Below are 7,158 nucleotides of genomic sequence, written 5' to 3' on the forward strand. Positions count from 1 at the left end.
TAACTGCAGGCCAGTCAGCCTCACCTCCATCCCTGGAAAGGTGATGGAACAACTTCTTCTGAATGCCATCTCCAAGCAATTAAAAGAGAAGAGGGTTATCAGGAGTAGTCAGTGTGAGTTCACCAAGGGGAAACCATGCTTGATCAACCTGGTAACTTTCTAAGATGGCGTGACTGTCTGAGTAAATGCAGGGAGATCAGTGGGTGTCACATACCTTAACTTCAGCAAGGCTTTTGACATCGTCTCCCATAACATCCTCATAGGTAGGCTTCGGAAGTGTGGACTGAGAACTGGCAGAGCTCAGAGGGTTGTGATCAGCAGCTTAGAGCCTGGTTGGAGGCCTGTAACTAGTGGTGTTCCCCAGGGGTTGGTGCTGGATCTGATCTTCTTGAACATCTTCATCAACAATCTGGATGGAGGGGTAGAATCCACTCTCAGCAAGTTTGCTGATGATACAAAGTCAGCTGACTAACACAGCAGATGGCTGTGCTGCCTGCCATTCAATAAGACCTGGACATGCTGGAGAAGAACCTGACGAGGTTCTACAAGGGCAAGTGTAGCATCCTACCTGCTACCTGGGAAGGAATAACACTTGCACCAGTACAGGTTAGGGGACAACCTGCTGGAGAGGAGCTCTGAGGAACAGTACCTGGGTGTTCTGGTGGCCAACAGGTTGGCCATGAGCCATCAGTGTGCCCTAGTAGTCAAGAATGCAATGGTAACCTGGGGTGCATTACAAAGAGCATGGCCAGCAAGGCAAGAGAGGTGATCCTCCCCCTCTACTGTGCCCTGATGAGACCACTTATGGAATGCTGTGTTCAGTTCTGAATTGGGGAGCCCAAGAAAGACAGAGAACTTCTATGAGAGCCCAGCAGAGGGCCACAAAGATGGTGAGGGGCCTGGGGCATCTCCTGTGCAAGGACGGGCTGAAAGACTTGGGGCTCTTCAGACTGGAGAAGACTATGAAGGAGGTCTTACCAATGCTAAATATGTTAAGGGTGAGAGGTAAGTGGATAGGGCCAGGTTCCACTCAGTGGTGCCCAACAACAGGACAAGGGCAACGGGCACAGACTGGAACACAGAAATTTCCATACTAACATGAGGAAGAACTTCCCTGTCAAAGTGATGGAGCACTGGAACAGAATGCCCAAAGAGGTGGTGGTCTCCTTCTCTAGACATATTCAAGATCTGTCTGGACACATTCCTGTGTAACTTGCTGTAGGGAACATGCTTTATCCAGGGGCCAGGCTGGGGGACCTACAGAAGTCCCTTCCAACCCCTCGCAATTCTGTGATTCTCTGTGATTTTCTCTCTTAAAGTAAGCTTCCAGTTCCTCTTTTTTTTTTTTTTTTTTTTAATACCTTTAATGTCATTATCCCTAACCTGATGCTGACATTAGTACTGAGAAGTAATAGCAACATTAAATCAAAAATACTGCTCTGAGGGCATGGGAAGAAAAACAGAATCTGAAACAACTCCGTAGGAAAAAAAAACACAATAGTTTTCTAGTTAGCTTGCATTCAGAGGAAACAGCAATCACTGTTCAGACAAGATGCTCTACACCCTCTTTGACTTTAGGGGCCTTGGGAAATGTTAATATTAAATAATTAAATTTGAATCCCATAGTTCTGAATGAGAGTGTACCAAAGCCAACAAAACAACAGTTTTGGGAAATCTGAAGGCAGTGGAATAGTTGCTCCTGAGTTGCTCTTCAGTTGTGATGTCCTTCTGCATATGTCACTGCAGCTGTGCTGCTGTCTGACAACCTGGTGAAAAAGGATTTCATAAAAGCCAAACTAGAAGTACTATTTAAAATTTTCTTCTTAAGTGCATAAAGCTTTAATTAGCACTGCTTGGCTGGAAAGCTTATAAATATTTGAACAGTAGTAAGAAGTAGTTTACTTTTACATATAGCTTAGCATAAATTGGGGTCACGTCATCATCAAAATAGCAGCATCTTCTCCAAGATCATTTTCAGAGGATCATGTTTCCTGCTCAGTGCTGGGAATAACTCATTTTTGTGAGAGCCACTGAATCTTTATAATGTACTTTCAACCTTTTAAAACATTGCTTATATCCAGAGCTCCATTTTTGTCAGAACAGACTGTTCCACGTGACTTTGAGGCGCATGGCAGAGTTATGTTTTAATCTGTGGTTCCAAAGATAATTAGCAGAGTTCCACTAAATATTAAATATGATTCCCCACAAAGGTTTTAAACCTGAATGTTGAGCAAGTGTATAACTTGAGAGTTTTGACTATTTCATCTCAGACATTTGTACGCTACAGCTATGAATATAAATGGTACCAGGGTCAAAATGTTTTCCTGTGGAAGAAAAGAAATATCTATAATTAAACAAACAAAAACTTATCCCAATGAACTCGTTCTAATTTGCTCAAGTTTCTTACATACCAGACATCATTTGGAAGAATTTTGGGCTGAGTAAAACTCCTCTGTGACTGTAAACGCGCTACCTACACAGGTGGTAGGGATTCCTTTACCAACACTGTGCTATTCCCAGCTGTTCTCTTCTCTCAAGTCATACAAGGTTCATTTCCCATTACAACTCTTTGTCATGTAGCATACCTTTAACTTCAGAGCCTGCCAACATTACCGTTGTGAAGTCCTCTCCACTGGGGATCACATTACGAAACCAGGCGCTCCATTTTCTACTTGTTTCATTCATAATGACTAGTGGATGGGATCCTCAGCCTTCTATGCCTGTTAGTAGCTTCCTGGATGTTTCTCACTGACTGTTTTATTCAAGCTAATATTTAGTCCAACATCAGCAAAAGTATTTTCATTATACTACACCTGATTTCAACTGCAGAAAGACCTCCCGATGCCAGAGATGTACTTCTATAAGCATCCTTATTTGGTGCAAGACAGAGTAAATATAATCCCAACTTAACAGAATTCCCTGTCACTCATGAGGGCATTTGATTTGACCTTACTGTGTTCCTGTTATGCCTCAATATTGCTCTTAAGAACACTTTATTATTATTACTGTTTACTTGAAATCCCACAGCAACAACACATTGTGCAGATGGGGTTATCTGTTCAAGCTAAGAACCAAACACAACCTCAGATTTGTTACGCATCTGTAAAGCATACACATGAAGTTTCACATGGAGAGATCACATCATACATAGGACCACTTGCAACTTTGTTTGAGGTGAAACATCTGTTTTTCTGAATATTCCTCACACAAAAAAAAAAAAGTTTATGCAAACCCAGAATGTTCCAGTAAGATTTCACTGAGATTTTATGTCATCTGTCTAAAGAAACTACTATAAAAATACGTTCTCTACAGACATCAGTGTAATTGCATATCACAGATACCTTCCCCTGCTGCCTTCTGTAATGTCCTCACATACCAACATTGCAGGGAAAGTCAAGGACAGCAATTATAAACCTACTCCAGACGCTCAGTTCGATAAGAATTTCTCTGAGGATCGTTGTTCAAATTAAAAAGCAGCAGCCAGGAATTGCGAGCAACTGGACCCTTCAAAATGGTAGGAAAACATCCTACTCCAAGGAGAGATTCACATCTCTCGCATGAAACTGGCTGAATTTAGAATAAGAGTGGTACTGGAGCACAAAGAGAAGCCATGTACCTGTTTTTGGCAGCCAGTGCTTTGTTTCTGACTCCAGTAGCTCCATGCGTCGTAGCCAAGCTTTCCGCACGTTCTCCATTATTTTCCTTGTTGGTTTGAAGGGCGCGTTCTCCTATTGGAAAACCACAAAGGATTGGTATGCATGACATGCTGCAACTTTCTGCCACCCTTCTGGGTCTTCCTCAGTGCTGCAGAGTCTTGTAGAGGGCAGGTGTTCTCATGTGGACTTAACAACGTATTCCTCATCGTTACAACTGGGTGAAGAGCCCTGGGAGCAGCATGCTGAGTGTTCAGTACAACACTCTTTTAACATTTACTTGGCTATAATTTCTGGTGCTGTCACATGCACATTTCCACTCATACTGCATCCATACCAGTGTTAACACTTCAGTTATAAATGTCTAAACCATGAAGAATTATTGATTTAATGCCAGTATATTGGAAGCACACGGCTTACTATCTAGGCCTCTGTTCCAAAACCATCACTTCCTAGGTGATGCCATCTGGAAAGCAATGTATGATGCAGAGACCAAACCTGCAGACAGAACCCCTCCTTGGAGAAGATAAGAGAAGATACCACCAGCTGAACTCTTAAATTTGGCTCCCATTTTTAAAGCATGACTCTAAATCCCATTGGAATCTCACTTAGGATGGATCAATTCTGAATTTTTTTCCTGTTCGTTCAATTTCTGTCACTGTCACCATGGTGATAAGCTCTGTGGGAATTAACAGAATCATTTAAAATATGTTCAATAGTCACCCGATATCAATTTTAATGTTGCTATGCTTCAGGTATTAGTTCAGAATACTGTTAACATTGAGGTCCAATGTACTACTGTAAATACTATTAAACTGCATTGACCTATCTACTAATGGCATCAGAAGACATTTACTGCCCTTTAGCGTATAGTACTTCACTTTTTTTGGTCAAGTTCCAAAGTTTAGCACTGCATATGGGCAAGCCCCATAGCTTCCTATTTATTTATTTAAGAGGAGAATTAAACCACAGAGCCAGGGCATTATCCACGGCTATTAGCAACGCACTTCAGCTGAAAAGGCTTTAAGGATTTATTCAGCAGGATCAGCGGTAGTTCTACAGACTGCCTCTCCATTTTTTGTTCTTTGCATTATTGTGCACTGGTTTTATTTTTCCATCATACTATTTTGCTATTTGCATTCACTTCAGTAGGGGACTACATGCGGTGAATTTTAAGTATAGAATTATCCAAGGAATGTGTACATACCTTGCTATATTTGGCATGAAAAATAAGGAACAGAGTTTGCAAACAAGAAAATAAATAAGCTAGATATATCATAAACAATATGGGGAAAAAGCATTATTTAATCACAGGCAGTAAGACATCATTATCTTGGACTTAATGTTGCCAAGCAACATAACCAGTACAGAAAGCTACATAGCAAAACAGTTACTGTTAATGAATCATAAGTATGGAAATGTCCAAAGTAACATAGATTACATTGATAACATTATATTTCATACACAATCTCATTTGTACGAGCCAGATAAGTCATTATAAAAGTACAACATCTCATTGCCCTTTCTTCATTAATTTTTAACTTTGTTGAGCCGTTTATCACTGTCCAGTTACACGGCATAGAATATATAGTCCTAAAGACAGTGCATGAGAATGGATAGCAGAATGAATGTCAAGTGAGGGTAGAATTTTCAAAACACATTTTCTCTTAATTCTCATACTGTGGAAAATGTCTTACCTGAAAACCTCGTGTGCTGCTCCTTACCTCATAAGATGCTTCGGTTGTGGAATTTAAAGATCCACTAGGAATCTTGTTCTCTAGGACTAAGTCCTACTTTTCATTGCAGGTTCATCAGACAATTTGTCCTAAAGGCATAAAAATCTCCCTAGGAACTATCAGCAGAAAGACAAAATGAGTAAATTATACTAAGTCTCCTTAAAGCACTTGGCTGACAAGATCAATTTCATAGAACATCCCAGTATGTAGAGATTCTGTTCCAGGTATTTACCAGGTGAAGAGAGTCTAAACACACCAAAATGATGGTTGCCACACAATGCCAAAAAATAACTGTCCATGTCAAGCAAAGTAGATAAACTGTACAATGGAATTCATGCATTACTGTCTGATTCTGCCTTGTTGGAAGTATTTTCAGTTTGGGCATTGCTAAGAGCCCCCACTGCTAGCACCACCTTCATGACAAGTCAAAGATTCATCTGCTGCTGCTGCACTAAAGCAAGGCTATCTTTACCCAGTCTTTAGACTTCTAGTTTAAAACGAGGTCAGCAGAATCCAGTTTCAAGCCCAAATTAAAAGAAGATTTTCTTGAAAACAAAAGAATTTGCTGTACATGTACCATCACATGCACCTGTAAGCCCTATTTTTTAAAGAAGCTGAACTTCAGCACATGCATATTATGTGTCTGCAGCTTCGTAAGTTTGAGACTGAAATACAACTTAATCTAAATAAAAACCACAGCATCTATTCCACTACTCCTTCTCACGAGATTCATAGTACCTACAGTAATTAGTTTCTAATAATAACTAATTATTTTGTTTTCTCTCCATTTCCTCCATCTTCCACACTTGGTGGGCTGTGGTTGGACATGACCCTTTGTTGCACCACCTCCTCCACCTCCTGCTTTTTACATACAGGTTGTATTCAAGGTTAATCTTGACCTTTGGGGTCTTCCAATTGGAACTGAAAGAAGTTACCATTACTTTGAAGATACAAATTGCGTAACTCTGAAGATCTTTGTTGCTTCGTACTCATCCCGAGGGCTTTTATTCCTGAGCATTTTTCCTCAGCTGATTCATTGGCCATGAAGCACTGCAGCGAGACAGGAAAAAAAACAAACCAACATTAAATGTCCAGTGAAAGATTTCTGCTGACTTCAGTAAACATTAGATCAAGCAAATAACCATCCATCAAACAATGTTGATTAATGAGTTCCAGTGAGAATAGATTTCATTAGTGAAGCTAACAGAAAGAAAATATCCATTCTCGTTTCTCTTTTATAGGATGGAACACAGAGTTACAGCACCTGGGCAGTGACCTTTTCAGCTGGTTTCCAGCATATAGCCTCAACGAAAAGAACTATTATACTAACATCTTACATAGGAACCACAGCAGAGGTCAAATAATTAACAGTCCAGGGAGCACGGGGTGCTTTTAACAAACCTGAAACTAAACACAAGTCTTCTGCAACCCAGCTGAATGCCTAAGAGAACAATTAGCCAGCCCACCACAGAAAGAGCCCTCTCTCTTGATGGATATCAGCTGTCTGCTTCCCTAACCTCTCCAGCACACAGCTTTGTGTAATGCAGGTCGTGCTCTGGGCTGAACAAACATCCAGATTTCTTTAGCTTAGGTTCACTTTCAATCAGACAACACCAGCTTTCTTGTTCTCTTACTTCTGTGCTCAGGAGGAACAGCCATCCCTCTCCACTGGCATTACCTAAATTGTTTGTTTGGACTAATCCAAATCCATGCATGGAAACCATTTGTGTTAATAACTGCACTTTTTCACCTGCTGATTTTTTTTTTTT

General features: G+C 40.6%; 1 long non-coding RNA gene across 15 annotated transcripts in view; it reads right to left on the reverse strand.

Annotated features, from left to right (window-relative positions):
• LOC122156373 overlaps nucleotides 1-7,158 on the reverse strand; it is a 47,525-nt gene that overhangs the window by 17,872 nt on the left and 22,495 nt on the right. For 13 of the 15 annotated variants that reach the window (XR_006167463.1, XR_006167464.1, XR_006167486.1 and 10 more), the window contains 2 exons: nucleotides 6,325-6,439; nucleotides 3,617-5,505 (listed from right to left, as the gene is read on the reverse strand). This is a non-coding gene — a long non-coding RNA (uncharacterized LOC122156373). The remainder of the gene's footprint in view (nucleotides 1-3,616; nucleotides 5,506-6,324; nucleotides 6,440-7,158) is intronic. The other 2 variants (XR_006167480.1, XR_006167474.1) reach the window with 2 other exon arrangements.

The sequence above is a fragment of the Centrocercus urophasianus genome, unplaced genomic scaffold, assembly GCF_019232065.1.
Source record: "Centrocercus urophasianus isolate 14NV4802_14NV808 unplaced genomic scaffold, USGS_Curo_1.0 seq_10, whole genome shotgun sequence".
Taxonomy (NCBI): domain Eukaryota; kingdom Metazoa; phylum Chordata; class Aves; order Galliformes; family Phasianidae; genus Centrocercus; species Centrocercus urophasianus.